General features: G+C 34.2%; 1 protein-coding gene across 1 annotated transcript in view; it reads left to right on the top strand.

Moving 5' to 3' along the window:
* Window positions 1–10,162: 10,162 nt before the first annotated feature.
* The window catches only part of LOC113492189 (synaptotagmin-15-like), an 80,670-nt gene continuing 75,669 nt past the window's right edge, over window positions 10,163–15,163 (top strand). The window contains exon 1 of the mRNA XM_026869542.1: window positions 10,163–10,749. The gene's annotated coding sequence lies outside the window, so the exon portion shown is untranslated. The remainder of the gene's footprint in view (window positions 10,750–15,163) is intronic.

Raw genomic sequence — 15,163 nt, 5'->3', positions numbered from 1 at the left:
TTCCCGTAAATCGTACAACATTAAGTTTAATTCCTTATAGAGTACTTAATGATCATGCTTTTAGGCTTCCGTCGTTAAGGCGACCTAGGGGTTCCATTACCAACTCGTATTACTGTTATTTGGTGGATCTTACGGGGAATGTATACGGGTCAGTGGGTGGACAATTAAGGAACATGAGATCCATTTACAGATACAAATAATTTCCAAAAAAAGAGAATAACTTTTGTTTTTCCTCTACTGGACATAGATCCTGTATAGAGGTTTATATCCACCGTCAAATCGTAACCTTATACCTAATGTTCAGTTTTCTGTTCGTTTGCCTGTCTGCCCGTTGTCCGTTCGTGTCTCTTCAAGTTGTTTATCCTAAATAGTCGTAGCTGGAAAGTTGAGATTTTCTCACGTTATGTATTTTTGTTTCGAATATTGAAATAAAAATAGAGGTTAAGGAACCCTTGGTAAGATCATGACCGTGAACGGTACCCACTTCTTTATTTTTTTTTTATTTCACTGTCATTCCACCCTTCCATATGCAACTGTAGAGCTCACGTAACTGAACTGTAAAGACACTTTGTCTTTCGGGCGAGTAAGGGTTATTCAATAAATATAGTCAAACATTATAAAAGCTCTACATTTCATATTTTTACTAATAACAATTCACTACAAAAAGCGTTAATTAGCATTGCTTCAATAAATAAAAAACAAGGAAACCGCGAACATTTCTAACAGCCAATTAAACTTGTTTAAATACGTAACGGAAAGAGGAAACAATAGGATCTCATACAATTCATTTTATAAAACCTTTTGTTTCTTTCTTTCTGTTTGATAAGCATTTTTCCGCTTGTATTTTTAAAGCAAATGGAATTATAAAGGGTATCAGCTAGCTGAACAAACATTGGAACATTATTTTGGGTTGTGGTTTAACAGAGTAAGTTAAATACTTTGATAAATAATACTGTGTTGGTTTATACATTTAATATTCAGAAAAACAGTGTAAACAAGGTAAAATGATTATTTAAAAAAATGAATTGCCAGAATTCTGATAATCTCGCGAATCTGGCTCAGTCAATTGAAGGGACTCGGAGTTTTTTTAGGGGGCGAGAGTCCGACATATTTCGTTATAAATTAATTGCGTTCGTATAAAATAGTTAGTTTTTCACCCCGGAAAACTAAGGTGAAAGTTTCTAAGCACCCATTACACAATGATCTATTAAAACTTAATCGATCTTAGTAAAAGTATGTTAAAAACCACTACAATAGAGTATTAGAATCGTAGATCACTAGAATAGCATTTAAGTTGGTTTCATTTACAAAATTAACTCTCAATTATACTAAGAACCTTAATCCCTAACGTTAATTAATCAGACTTAAACAAACGACTTAAGAAACTCGATTAATTTTCAAATGAAATAACACAAAACTTTTCTGAGAAGTTCCAGGGATGTTTGCGTTTTAATTCTATCTCGTGAATCCAATCTTCAATAGGTCTTCGTTTGCTACTGAAGTTTATAGGATAGTCTCTATAGTTTCTAACAAGCTCTATATTACACAAGTATTCATACAAGGATGTTCGAACTCGGCAAGTTTCGCTAAACTTCGCCACAAGACGTTATAACGCTATTCATGCGGTCTCAAGTTCTTCGATAATCCCATTGCTCAGTTTAAATAGCTCTCGAGTAGAAAATTTAAACTGTAAGGAGGTTTTATCCTGGCGATATTGATGTTACATGTATGTAGGTATTTTATTAGCAAAAGAAGCGAGTAAAAGTTATTATCAACCAGCTTTGTAACCAAGTGAGATAAAGGTATTCAATGAACAACTTGTTGTGTCATCATTCACTCCATATTAGGGTCGTAACCTAAGGATAAAAAAGCAACCCTTTTTACTAAAGAAACGCTATCTGTCCGCCTACCCCTAGGCTGCATCTCATGAGCCGTGATAGAGTGACAGTTTAGATTTTGACAAATGATGTAATTCTGGTGCCGCTATAACAACACATTTTAAAAATAAAATTTGAGTAACAGCCTCGTCGAGGTTTTTAAATAATTGCAGCTTACATTTAGATAATTCCTTTATTCTCTATTCAGCATTTATTTACAAGACGCAATAGTACAAAAATATATTTATATTTTCCTAGTTAGATTTATTAGTTTGTGAACTCCAAAATATTTCATGATGAAATTTCTGTTGTTTTTTCTACATTCGCACTTGAATTTAATTCCTTGATAAGTTACCCGTCATGTACTGTCATTTTTGCCATCCGTTTCTGTCGTAAAAGGCGAGAGACATTACGACAAGAGGTGGTGCCGGTAATAGCTATATTCTGTCATCACTAATCCCTGTAACTGCCATAATTTCAGAGCAGAGTCTAATAATATATGTTATGAGTATGTAGGTGAAAGAGTTTTAATTAATTTTGCAAACGACCATGATATCCTTGAGCGATTTTGAACTGGTAAAGCCTTGGACAAAGAAAATTAAAAGGTTACAGGTTATAGAAATACGACGAGACAAAAAAATATACGTTTAATATTCCGCATATTTCCTTTTTTAAATGAACAACAACAACATTTTGATTTAAGAGTTTCAGAAATATTTTAGTCACATGTCCAAAGAGAAGAAGAGCAGAATACTAATAAAAAAATCGTAAAAATATGCACTCAATACTTCGTATCAAAAAATAAAACATTACACACACTAATATATATTCGACATGCACTTACGTATAAATTTATACTTAATCTTTTGTTTATTACTTAAGTCTAAGGTCAAATTGAGAATAGATTATAAAATATTATTGTTTTTGGGTACAGAATGTTAAACAAAAACTTAACAAATTTATTTATTACAGCATATTTGAGCGTATTAGTAGTTGTTATAAGTGACTATGCTATGTTTTGTAACTAGCTATGCTAGCGATTGTTTCCGGGTTGAAAAGTTAATTCGGGCAGTACTTTTTGATTATGCCTATTCTACTCGTATGTTGTTGTGAGCCGATTGACATAAAACTAACTCTCAATATTAAGAGAAGATTACACATCAGAAAAAAATCTGCAATAGGATATGCTGATACTGGGTTTATCGCGCACAAATGCATAGAAAAAAATATAAAAAATATACTGATTATATGTTTGGCTTCCGTATCGTTTGCAGACCACGCAAAAAGCTTTATAAAAGTACGGTTTTGATTTTCCTACGATTTTATTCTATAAATAGATTAGATAAACTCGATCGAGAACTTCATGAAAGACTAATCGGCAACATGATGATAAAATATACTTAATCCACTGAAAACGAGCGTCGTACAAAAAGGATCATTGGAAAAGATTGATAGCCTGATAAATGGGGCATTGGGCAAATGTTCCAAACTGTTAGATTACAATAATTCTTCCAAAAATAGACTTAGAACTGCGTAGGCGCTTAATTACCTTTATTCAGACATCAGGAGAACGTTCTGTTAAGATTTATAGGATTAAAATTTGAAGTGTACGGTGTTTAGAAGTACCTGCTTATTTAATTTATTCATTTGTTAAAAAGAGTTAAGTGTAATGAAAGTTTATTTTGTGTCGAGTGTCAGTCATTGAGGTTCTCTACATATATGTAGGCATCGTTGCAGAATAAATGTCGACATACAATAGTCGTTTAGCAGCAGAATGTTTGCAAATATTTTTGTTTTCACGGTATGAGATAGCCAGCTGTCCATGCATGCTGTCTATAGTGTCCATGTATGCTAATCCAGTTAGCTTAATGAGTTATAACTCAAAATTGACGATTGAGTTACTTCCAACAACAGCACTTGACATGAGATGTCAAAATTTTTGTTTAGCAGATTGTTATGTTATTTTATAAAAAAAAATATACAAAAGTCGCACAGGAATTTTCAAAAAATATTACAGCCAAAAAAACATTCTATTTTGTACAGTTTCAGAGGAAAATATTGTTACAACTGTTTCAAAAATATCAAACAGCAACGTTGAAATAATCCTGTACCTCGTTAAACCGCGTCGGATTTTAATCTAAATATTATTCTTGAGTACTATAATATTCGTTTCCATTTACTCGCTCAAGGATTATCTTTCCTAGCATCAAATGAAGCTTATAATAATTAAAATGAGATATGGTGCTATAAGTTTTTAGTATCCTATGTGTGTTGTAATATAATGATGTGAAAAGGAATCTGCTAAAATGACTAGTCTGAAATTGGTCGGTGGAATGCCAAAAATCGTTAAAGATATATTTTTTTAATTCGTAAATTTCCAAAAATAAAACGCATCATTCCAAAAATAACGAGGGCTTGTCTGTAATGACTCACAAGTATGAATATAAGGCCTAGGAACATGTTACATAGACGAAAATGCAAAATAACATTGCGAGAAAAAACAAGAAATTGAAAGTTAATGATACATATCGTCGAGACTAAATTTAAGGCATTCACACACCACACCATTTGTTACTGCCACAACACACCCAATTTTGTCCATTATTTTAGGTTACCTGGCAAAAAATCCTGAAACACTCCACTAGGTATAGGAAAAACGGACAAATCGATGACTATAAAACTAGTGGTTTCTTAGGTTTACGCGAATGTTAGACATTGAAATGAAACTACTTTTACGGATTTTATCGCGGTTTAATTTTAGATTTTAGTTCCCGACGTTTCGAAACCTTTGCAGGTAAAATTAAACCGCGATAAAATCCGTAAAAGTAGTTTCATTTCAATGACTATAAAACTATGTTTATAAAACGGCGCAGTCTTTACTTCCTTAGGGTGAGCTTCCATTGACGTGGATCACGAAGGAGTGGAGCCGTACCGATTATTGTCCAATTTAACTCCTCTCCGCATCACTAGAATCGCTGTAGCCAATTCATAGCCCTTTCTGCAAGCGGTCCTTCTAGTGGACGGTGCATACGCACCCCTAAATGCCTATTCCCACAGTTACCATGAATCTTGATCTGCGATCCATATTGGTGGTGGTGTAGCAAATCTGAACATCGATCATATTATATTCGGTATCCTGCTTCATGGCTTTCATTAATACTGTGACCAATTCTAAAAGAGGCCTCTGATATCTTCAATATTTATGGAAAGACCACAAATACCCAAATTATTCATGAACGTCATTAAAAGTTGCCCATAATTTGTATATTCCAAAGAAACCTTTTGAAATACTTAAAAACGTCCAAATTATGAACAACATATTCCGAATCGATTGACCTTCTAAATTCTAACCTAAAATCGTATTTCAGTCTAAATTGAATCAGTTATTTGCTGCTTGTTACTTTATTACAAGACATTATTCAGAAGATAAGACACAAACAATTTTTCGTTTGTTTATTAAGTTTCGGGTTAAGAATCTTCGAAACAATTGCTACGTTTATTAAGAATCATATTTTGCACTTTAGTTTTGCTCGCGAAACATTGAATCTTATAAAGTTATAAGCTTATTCTTAAGTGCTATGTAAAACGACGTGTTCGGTTTATACTAATTAAATTTTGATCTAATTAGATTTAAAGGAACGTTTTATGAAATTGTACGTGAGGCAGAGATGAGATGAGCAAAAAATAGTAGGAACGCGATGGATGCGAAGAGTACGAAGCAATGGCTATAAAACGGGGAAGCATATAGCTAACAGTGATTTCTTCAGAGGTGGATAGTAATGGTAACATTTTACTTTTGATTTAAATGACACGTTTTTAATAATATTTAGGACATAAGTAAATATAAAACATGTTTTATACAATTTTTATCTTTGACCCTGAGTGTAGAGGTGATCTCGGAATTTAATTTCACCCGTAATAACCGACAAAGGACGTAAATTATTTTCCAAAAATAAATGATGAACAAATCGAATTAACAAAAGCCCACCCTTAATATTAGATTGTCGGAGAGAATCCTGTAATTGCTGCCCTCATGTCCTGTGAATATAATTTAAAATAATTCCACACCTTCTAATGACGCGTTTGTAAAAAGTATTGAATATTAAAATGAACAAAAAATAATTTCGTTCGGTGTTAATGTTCTCCGTATAAATAATTACTTAAGAACTACAGCAAAATATTTATGACGTGTAGTCACAGTAGTTAGACACAGTTTAATGGAAATTCGCGTGACGTCATTCCTTGCTACGGTTTGTGCTACACAGTTACGTCACGATTTCCCGTACCCACTTCTGAACTTTAAACATTTTGACTTCGTCAATTTTCATTGTTAAGATAATCGTAGAAACACGTGTCTTTTCTTTATTGTCTAACTGATGGGATTTACAGGGTATTTTTTTATTAAGAAAAAAACGACTCCCACAGTATGTAACGAATTCAATCCTTGTGTCGCGGGGGGGCTTACAACGATATAAATCACATGCACAAAGTGACTCATTTCTCCTGGAAACCTAAATTTTATCAAATTACAGAGAATGGAGCTTACAAGTGACGTCACTTCTGTTTTTTAGGGCTCCGTACGTCTGAATACAAAAACGGAACCCTTATAGGATCACTCGTGTCTGTCCGTCCGTCGCTTACAGTCAATTATCTCCGAATCTATTAGACCGATTAAGTTGAAATTTGGTACAAATATCAATTCCTGTGACCCAAACACAGAGGTGTGACGTGAGTAGATGAAATCTGTATATGGGGGGTCATTTTTGGGGGGAAGGGGAAAATTAAAAAAAAAAATCTGGAAACTGCATCGTGTGGCATATCAAATGAAAGGTCTTGTTGAGAAGATCTTCAATGTTGTTTTTTGTAATTTTAAAATAAATAGTTTCCAAGTTATTCAAGAAAATTGACGAAAATTGACCATTCCCCCCCCCCCTTATCTCCGAAACTACTGAACCTAAAATTTTGAAAAGAATACAGAAATTAGTTTTCTCTTTATAGATTATAGGAAAACCTATAAGAAGTCCATGATATTAAAATAACATGGTAAATCACTCAATATTGTGCGTACCAACTTACATTTGCAGGTGGAATGTGTGGGAGAACATATTTTTTAACTCCAAAAACATAATAGGTAACATCTTACGGAACCTTCTTCACGCGAGTTCAACTCGCACTTGTCCCCTTTTTATTTTGTTAAATCGTTACGTCACAAGCCATGTTCCCTTAACTTTAAAGTAGTTTATAGCTCTAAAGTTGTATCTTTGAAAATTTTTACAATTCAGATAACGTCAAAAATAAGTTTCTGATATTTTTAAATTAAGTATCTAGCTGATAAACACATTTTTATATTATGCCAAGTTGTCATCCCTATTGTGGAAGAGTGACACCGCTCTATGTATGTTTTATAGTGCTCTGTCTTGCTTTCACACTTGTATTAACATTTCTGAAAGTGGTGACGGTAGGTCTGACCTCTTTAAAGGTTTTCGGATCTCAAAATATCATTAAAAGGTTCATTTGTCTCGGTGTAATCTTGTATTGTTGTATTCTCTTGTAGAACCAGAATTTTAGTGCTCATTAAAAGTTCTCAATCTAATTCCCTTAAAGGGTTCTGATATTAATTGATTTTGAAAGCGAAATTTAATCACTTACGCGTTCATTATTTCTTTACAGCGATGTTCATAGGACTACTTAGTAGTATTAAAATAATAATGATTATATTTTGGTTGTTGTTGCGTTATTGCGTTTCAATATGATATTCATATCAAATTATCAATTTGATATGATAAATCAGTTTTGTTGAATTTAGGGTGTCAGATGGCCAGGACAAGAATCGTCACCCAATAAGCTTTAGAAGAGGTCTTTAAAAAATATTTCCAGGTCCTATCGAGAACGATTTTTACTATATTTATATATAAAATATATAATTAAACATATAAAAACACATATTTTACTTAAAATGATATATACAGTAATGTATTATTTAAGAAATGATTAATTTTATATGCAAGACGTTTGAGTCTCAGTTAAACACGTCTTATTTTGCAGTATTGGATTCTGGAACATTAATAATTGTACCGGTTTCATAGATATCAATCCACCCCATCAAACTAAGAATCCAACAAATAAAAAAAAAGTTTCGATAAAACAAACGAAGCTTATGTGCCTATGAGACGTCTCTACTGCTAGGAAAATACATATTTTCATTATACTCTCTCGAAGGCAAACTATTGTACGCTTATTATAGATATTTCAAAGAATATCAAGATTCTAATCCCAAACGTTTTAATACTTCTCAAGAATATTTGGTCGGATTAAACTCTTTCAAGAAATGTACTAACCAATATTATTTTCGAGAACGACGAAGTACTTATAAATTTTTGTTTTGAAACATTTGTAAATGTTGATAATTTAATTAAGGTTTTTGTATTATTTATGTCTGTCTGTCTGTAGTTGCAAAAGGTTAACGTCTGTGTTCAATAATCTATCTATCAATTACATTTTTCAACTTATATTTTATACGAAGACTATGTTAAGATCATACATATATCTACCAGCCAAAGAAGTGATCAATATATAGAATATTGAAAAGGACTGTTAATATAAAAAGTAAGAAAGATTCGTCTCTTATAAAATTCTTCAATACCACTTAAGGCTTGTAGAAAATCAGTAAATTGATAAACAAACTCTGTACAGTTTTTTACTGCCCAAAGGGACGTTTTTACGAACTATTTAATATTTAAATAGTAATTAAAGCATTACTGATATACAATTCTAAGAGGTATTTCGTGTTTTTTACTGTTGTCATAAATTATTTATAACAAAATTTCAAGACATGATAATAAATTGAGTGTTTATCAGGGTTTCAATAAGGTCTGGATAAATGTTTAATAATAAATGTGTCAAAATGTGTTGAGCAATTTTAATTAATAAAAATGTAAACCTAAAAAATATATTAATCAAAACTAAATTGGGTATCGAATGCTAAAAGACATCAAGTAAGTTTATTCTTCCATTTCCATAAATAAAGGATAGTTCAACAAACTATTGAAAGAATATTGAAAGGTAAAATAGGTTATCCCAAAAATAGGAAAACTCTCCAGCGAGATTCAAGGTTCACCTTTTGTGAAACAGGTTTGCTGTTGCAAACACAAGTAAACGTAGGCCTTTAAAAAAATTACAAAATTACTAGTAGTACTATTTTTTTTATTGTTTAGTGGGTATTACAATTGGAATCATGAAATGAGGAAGGATTCCCGCTTTGTTTTAAACGGAAATTAATCGTCAGACTTTTACCGACAAAAATCCCATCATGTCCCTTGCTTTGCCATATGTGTAGCTACCGGGGCGGCGTCTGTAACCCTTATAGACAACGCATCGGTATGCATACCAGCGGCAGAGCTTAATGAGCCCCACTGACCTTGCTGATATCTTTCAGAGACGCCGAAACACGATGTCACTACCGTCCGGTACGAGACCGGTTCGAAACCGCGCGATAGGTTCAACCTCTTTTTAAGCAACCACGAAAGATTGGACTTTTTTGACCCAAAAACATGCTAAAAATACAAAAATCAACATATTTATATATCCCTTAATACCAGTTTCCCATCGAAAGTATTGTGAGGAAACAAAAAGAATATTATGAACTTTTCAACAAAAATTACGGGTTTTCATGTTTATCTTTTGGTGTACTATAATATTATTACAAGCCCTCGGAGAAATCTCCTATATTTGAAAAGCTAACCCAAATTAATAAAACAAAGAATGTAAATGTTTTCGCTCCATCCAAAACACACAAAAATCCTTTGTTCTGGATAAATACTAAACGATTCGATCGTTCAGCAGGATATTAAGGGTGTGTTATAACTCTAAAACTTCTTAGTAACATTATATTTTGGAGATCATAGTTTATACAAATATACAATTCAATTCAATTGTAAATAGCAGATGACCAATAGACGATAATATAGATAACACCTGTAAGTATGTTCATCTCCTAAAAAATATAATGGTACTTTTTGAAATTAGTTTATTAATATTGAATAACACTTTCATTTCAAGTCTCATTCAGATTCACGTCCAATATACAATTTATAAAACAAGCCTCTCTGTTATCAACATACAATCTGATTACAGTAACTAGAACCGAGCCTTGAACAATTCGTTATTTAAATTAGTCGTTTAGGCTTGAAACCAGAGCTACGCTACGAGGCCGTTGACAATAATTAGCGTTTATTTGTATCAGCATTAGAATATGTTTATAGGCTTCTGTTAATTGCTCCCAAAACTATACTTTCAACCTCACAAAACTACCAATCCAGCCAGAGTACCCGACTAGGTACATTTTGTATAAGGCCCTTCCATTAAACTTGGAAATTCAAACATGGGGCTAATTTGACCCGACGAAACATTTTGCGGTTGCTCTATTTACATTCATCCCCATTCCTAAGCTCACCCAACCAGTTCTATAGAAACCCAATAATTCAGTTAAACCTGGACCCACGTCCCATAAATCTAATCGTAAAAAACAGCTTTTGATGCACGTTTAGACAACGTTACTTCAAGTCCACGGCTCATGTTTAGCTGGTTGGTAGTGTGTACGAGCGCCAACTTTACTTAATGAAAGGAACATGCGCAGTAAACACTTGGAGCAACTTTGGCGGTGCGTTTTCGTCCAGTGGCTTGGCGGTACTTTTGACCTCCGTACGTATACCGAGCTGAGCGAGATATCGCTCGCAATTATATCCCCAAGTATAACCACCGGGTGTTATATGTAAGCATTATTAAAAAAGAACGTAGAAACGCATGTTTGTCTGTTTAGAAAGTTCAAAAGTCCCCCTTGAAAATTAGGTGTACTGTGATATTTTGTGCAACGGTAAGTAATTGTTACCTGTAGTTCCCTGTGATTTTCTAATCACGCTTAATGAATGAATAGTTTGTTATTTGCATGAGAAATGAACCTTCTGTGTACTGTCTAATTAAATACTTGTGTGAGGTTATGTATAGGTAATGTAGTGAATTTCGAATAAACTTTTAGCGGTAAATTAAAATTTCCGACAAATTTCCAATTAAACAGTTTTTAATAGATTATTGCGTGTGCTGGTAAGTTTTTATAGTCTCTAACCTGTGCATCGTGTATAATAAGCCTTCTTTCTTGTTATTAATTCATGTTTATTAACATCACTTGCCTTGAATAGACAAAGAGATTGTGTAGGATGAATCCAAGAACTCGGCCGCATTTTCTTCCTATTGTATGACGAAGAACCTATTAAATACGATTCTAGTTAAGTGCATATCTACGAGTAGGATAGTGCAGTCGCTTATTACGGTTTTTTATTATCTAGTCTTTTTTCAATTTATGGCTGTCAGAAGTTAATGCATAAATCATAAATCTGAGAAAGAAAACTGTATCTTGTATTGAAATATGTATGTAATGTATCAAAGTTAGATTTAAATAAATACATCATTAAAAAGTAAAACAAACAATAATTTTGATCATCAACGATTTTCATTACTTTAAATGAAAGCTGCGCACCACAAATTGCGATCTAGGGTAGTATAAGGAATTCATACACATATTTATGTATTTATTAATCAATACATTAGAACCAGTGTGGTTTAATGTAGATGTAACAGGAGGCTTGCAGGCGTCTATTTAACTCATGACTTGCAAATGTCACCGATGCTAAGGATCCAATTATACCACTTCCAGTATTAGCACTTTCTGGTACGAAAACTAGTTTTAGTTAAAAAAAGGTTTGAGGATTTTAAAGCTATGTTATGTTCTATAGCTTTTTTCTCCTTCTTTGGACGTTTCTAACATCTTTGGATGCTTTGAACTTGCAGGTTTCTAATATTAAAACAATTGTTTTTTATAACAGTTTTACTTCCATACTTTTATAGTGGTTTCTTAGGTTTACGCGAATGTTAGACATTGAAATGAAACTACTTTTACGGATTTTATCGCGGTTTTAATTTTAGATTTTAGTTCCCGACGTTTCGAAACCTTTGCAGGTATCATGGTCACGGGCAGACTGAGATGGTGTTCGTCTTGACAGAAGATGTTGCTCGTTCTACCTTCATATTTTAATTAATTATTTGTGGTCCGACCTACGCAGTATGAGCTCACTGTGTCTTGATGTCTTGCAGCGCTGCTCTTGGGTTTGGCCTTGAGTTTATTTATTATTGGATCCCAAGTAGGTGATATCTTCCAGCCATCTTCTCTATTGAAATTAGGGTGTTTTTTAATCTCAATAGCCTCGCGAAACATCCTAGGTAGGAATTTGGATTCTTTAGCGAGGATCAGTGGTTGGTCAAATCTAATATAATGGCTGGAACCTTCAGCATGTTCGGCGACTGCAGACTTCGTTGAGCGGCGGTGTTTGACGTCAGCTATGTGTTCTTTAACGCGGGTCCCTATGCTTCGTTTGGTTTGACCGATGTAAGAGAGGCCGCAGTCACAATCTAGTTTGTATACTCCTGCATCTTGTAGAGGTATGTGACACTTGACAGATGGTAAGGACTGGCTAATCTTCTTGGGCGGCTTGAAGTATGTTTTAATTGAAGCTCGCTTCAGGATGTAACCAATCTTGTCAGTGACTCCTCTGACATATGGTAGTACAGCAGGCAAACGATCAACAGTGGCTGGCTTCACTCGGTTTCTGTGACGGGGCCGTGGAACTTGGAGCTTGTTGTCTCGCAGTACTTGCTTGACGTGTTGAAGCTCAGCGGCAAGGTGTCTGTCATCACAGAGTCCGTGTGCTCTCTGAAACAAAGATTTTCCCACGGTAGCTAACTGTTTAGGGTGGTGGTGAGATTCACCGTTTAAGTACCTATCTGTATGGGTCTTCTTTCGATACACGGTGTGACTTATGGTCTGATCAGGATTCCTTTTAACTAATATGTCTAAGAAGGCAAGAGATTTATTATCCTCCAACTCCATAGTGAATTGAATTTTGTTATTGATGGAGTTGAGATGTTTTAAAAATGCATTTACTTGACTAGATGGTAAAACTGTGAAACGTAGATGATACTTTCACAGTTTTCAGTTTTTGCCGCTGAGCTTCAACACGTCAAGCAAGTACTGCGAGACAACAAGCTCCAAGTTCCACGGCCCCGTCACAGAAACCGAGTGAAGCCAGCCACTGTTGATCGTTTGCCTGCTGTACTACCATATGTCAGAGGAGTCACTGACAAGATTGGTTACATCCTGAAGCGAGCTTCAATTAAAACATACTTCAAGCCGCCCAAGAAGATTAGCCAGTCCTTACCATCTGTCAAGTGTCACATACCTCTACAAGATGCAGGAGTATACAAACTAGATTGTGACTGCGGCCTCTCTTACATCGGTCAAACCAAACGAAGCATAGGGACCCGCGTTAAAGAACACATAGCTGACGTCAAACACCGCCGCTCAACGAAGTCTGCAGTCGCCGAACATGCTGAAGGTTCCAGCCATTATATTAGATTTGACCAACCACTGATCCTCGCTAAAGAATCCAAATTCCTACCTAGGATGTTTCGCGAGGCTATTGAGATTAAAAAACACCCTAATTTCAATAGAGAAGATGGCTGGAAGATATCACCTACTTGGGATCCAATAATAAATAAACTCAAGGCCAAACCCAAGAGCAGCGCTGCAAGACATCAAGACACAGTGAGCTCATACTGCGTAGGTCGGACCACAAATAATTAATTAAAATATGAAGGTAGAACGAGCAACATCTTCTGTCAAGACGAACACCATCTCAGTCTGCCCGTGACCATGATACCTGCAAAGGTTTCGAAACGTCGGGAACTAAAATCTAAAATTAAAACCGCGATAAAATCCGTAAAAGTAGTTTCATTTCAATTCCATACTTTTCTAAATCTTTTCTAAGGAACTTTTTCCAAACATTAATATTGAATGCTAAAATTCATTCCTCTAAGGCCCGACTTTTCAATCGTCAGATTTTTATATGAGGAATAAATATGGCCGTTTGACATATGTATTTTCTATACAAAAGCTCAAAACGTCAAACATACGGGCGATTGAAAAATCAGCCCTAAAATACTTAGTGCCCATTCTATTATACTTATTATTTTATCTATTCCTTACTGTGCGGATATTGTGTACCAACCTTTATCAAAACCTTTGTCGTTCTGTTTACGCGCCTTATCTCTAAGCAAGGTGCTTCGTTGAAAGGGGAGATTTATTTTGGATTACTATTGCGTCTTTCTTCCCTGTAACTTGATACTCAACAGATTTCCTTGAAAGTTGAATGTCTTTCCTTTCCCGTTTCACCCCAATTACTTTCCTGTGCCCCAGATACGTGTATCCATGCTAACGGTGAGTAATGGCGATTGCACCATCGTTAACTTGCGAGAAAAATATATTAAATTGAATAAACTGTAATAAATGATATTAAATTTGCTTATATGAGGTACCGTGGTAATGCTCGTGCAATCTCTATGTGCGATGACGTCTTATCCAAGGATTTTTTTATTCTTTCTATTTTTGAAGAGTTCGATGCAGTTCTCCTCAACGCTAAGTGTGAGTTCATGGGGTTACATGCTTACAGTAAATGGATTGTAAAAAAATGTTTTTTAAAATCGAATCCCATAATTAAACGAAGAATTACTTATTTTAGAGAGACCAAAAAAATCACAAATGGGGACAATACAAGATTTATTTTTCAAGATATCTTTCCACCGAGATTTTTAATATAGTCCCCAAAACATGTTTCAGGATTTCCTACAATCTTTTACGGGCTCAACGATTACGCAGTCCTTGAATATTATGGTAAAAACGTAAGATATTCAGTTATTCTAAAAGGTGGGGGTGTTGGCTGTATTACCTTACCAATATCACCTTGAGGTAAAATAATACGACGCTATGTGCCGCGGTGCGGTCGGACGGAAAAAGGGTGCCTTTTCTAAACATCCAAGATGCTATGAATACAATTAGTGGATCTTTTTCATAGAAAAAAGGAAAACTGTTGATGAAATGTTTATAGTAATTATTTTTTAAAACGTTTCATGTTCATTGGTTTAAATTGTACATTTCAATAAAAAAAGGATTTAAGAAAAAAATCGTCAAGTAAATGAAGCTTTTCATTTACCTTTAGCTGAGGCATTTTTGAGTGATTTGATATCAAAATTATTTCAAAAGAATTTCATCAAAGTTTATTGCAATTTCCTTAGATATTTTAGACGCTTTGAAAGCATTTAATTAATAAGCTCTTCCCGTTTTAATGAGCGCTCTCGTCTTTTACTCGTACATTTAATGTTTACCGAATTCATCATATTTT

This window comes from Trichoplusia ni, chromosome 1 (assembly GCF_003590095.1).
Source record: "Trichoplusia ni isolate ovarian cell line Hi5 chromosome 1, tn1, whole genome shotgun sequence".
NCBI lineage: Eukaryota > Metazoa > Arthropoda > Insecta > Lepidoptera > Noctuidae > Trichoplusia > Trichoplusia ni.
This window is presented reverse-complemented; position numbering and strand designations above follow the sequence as displayed.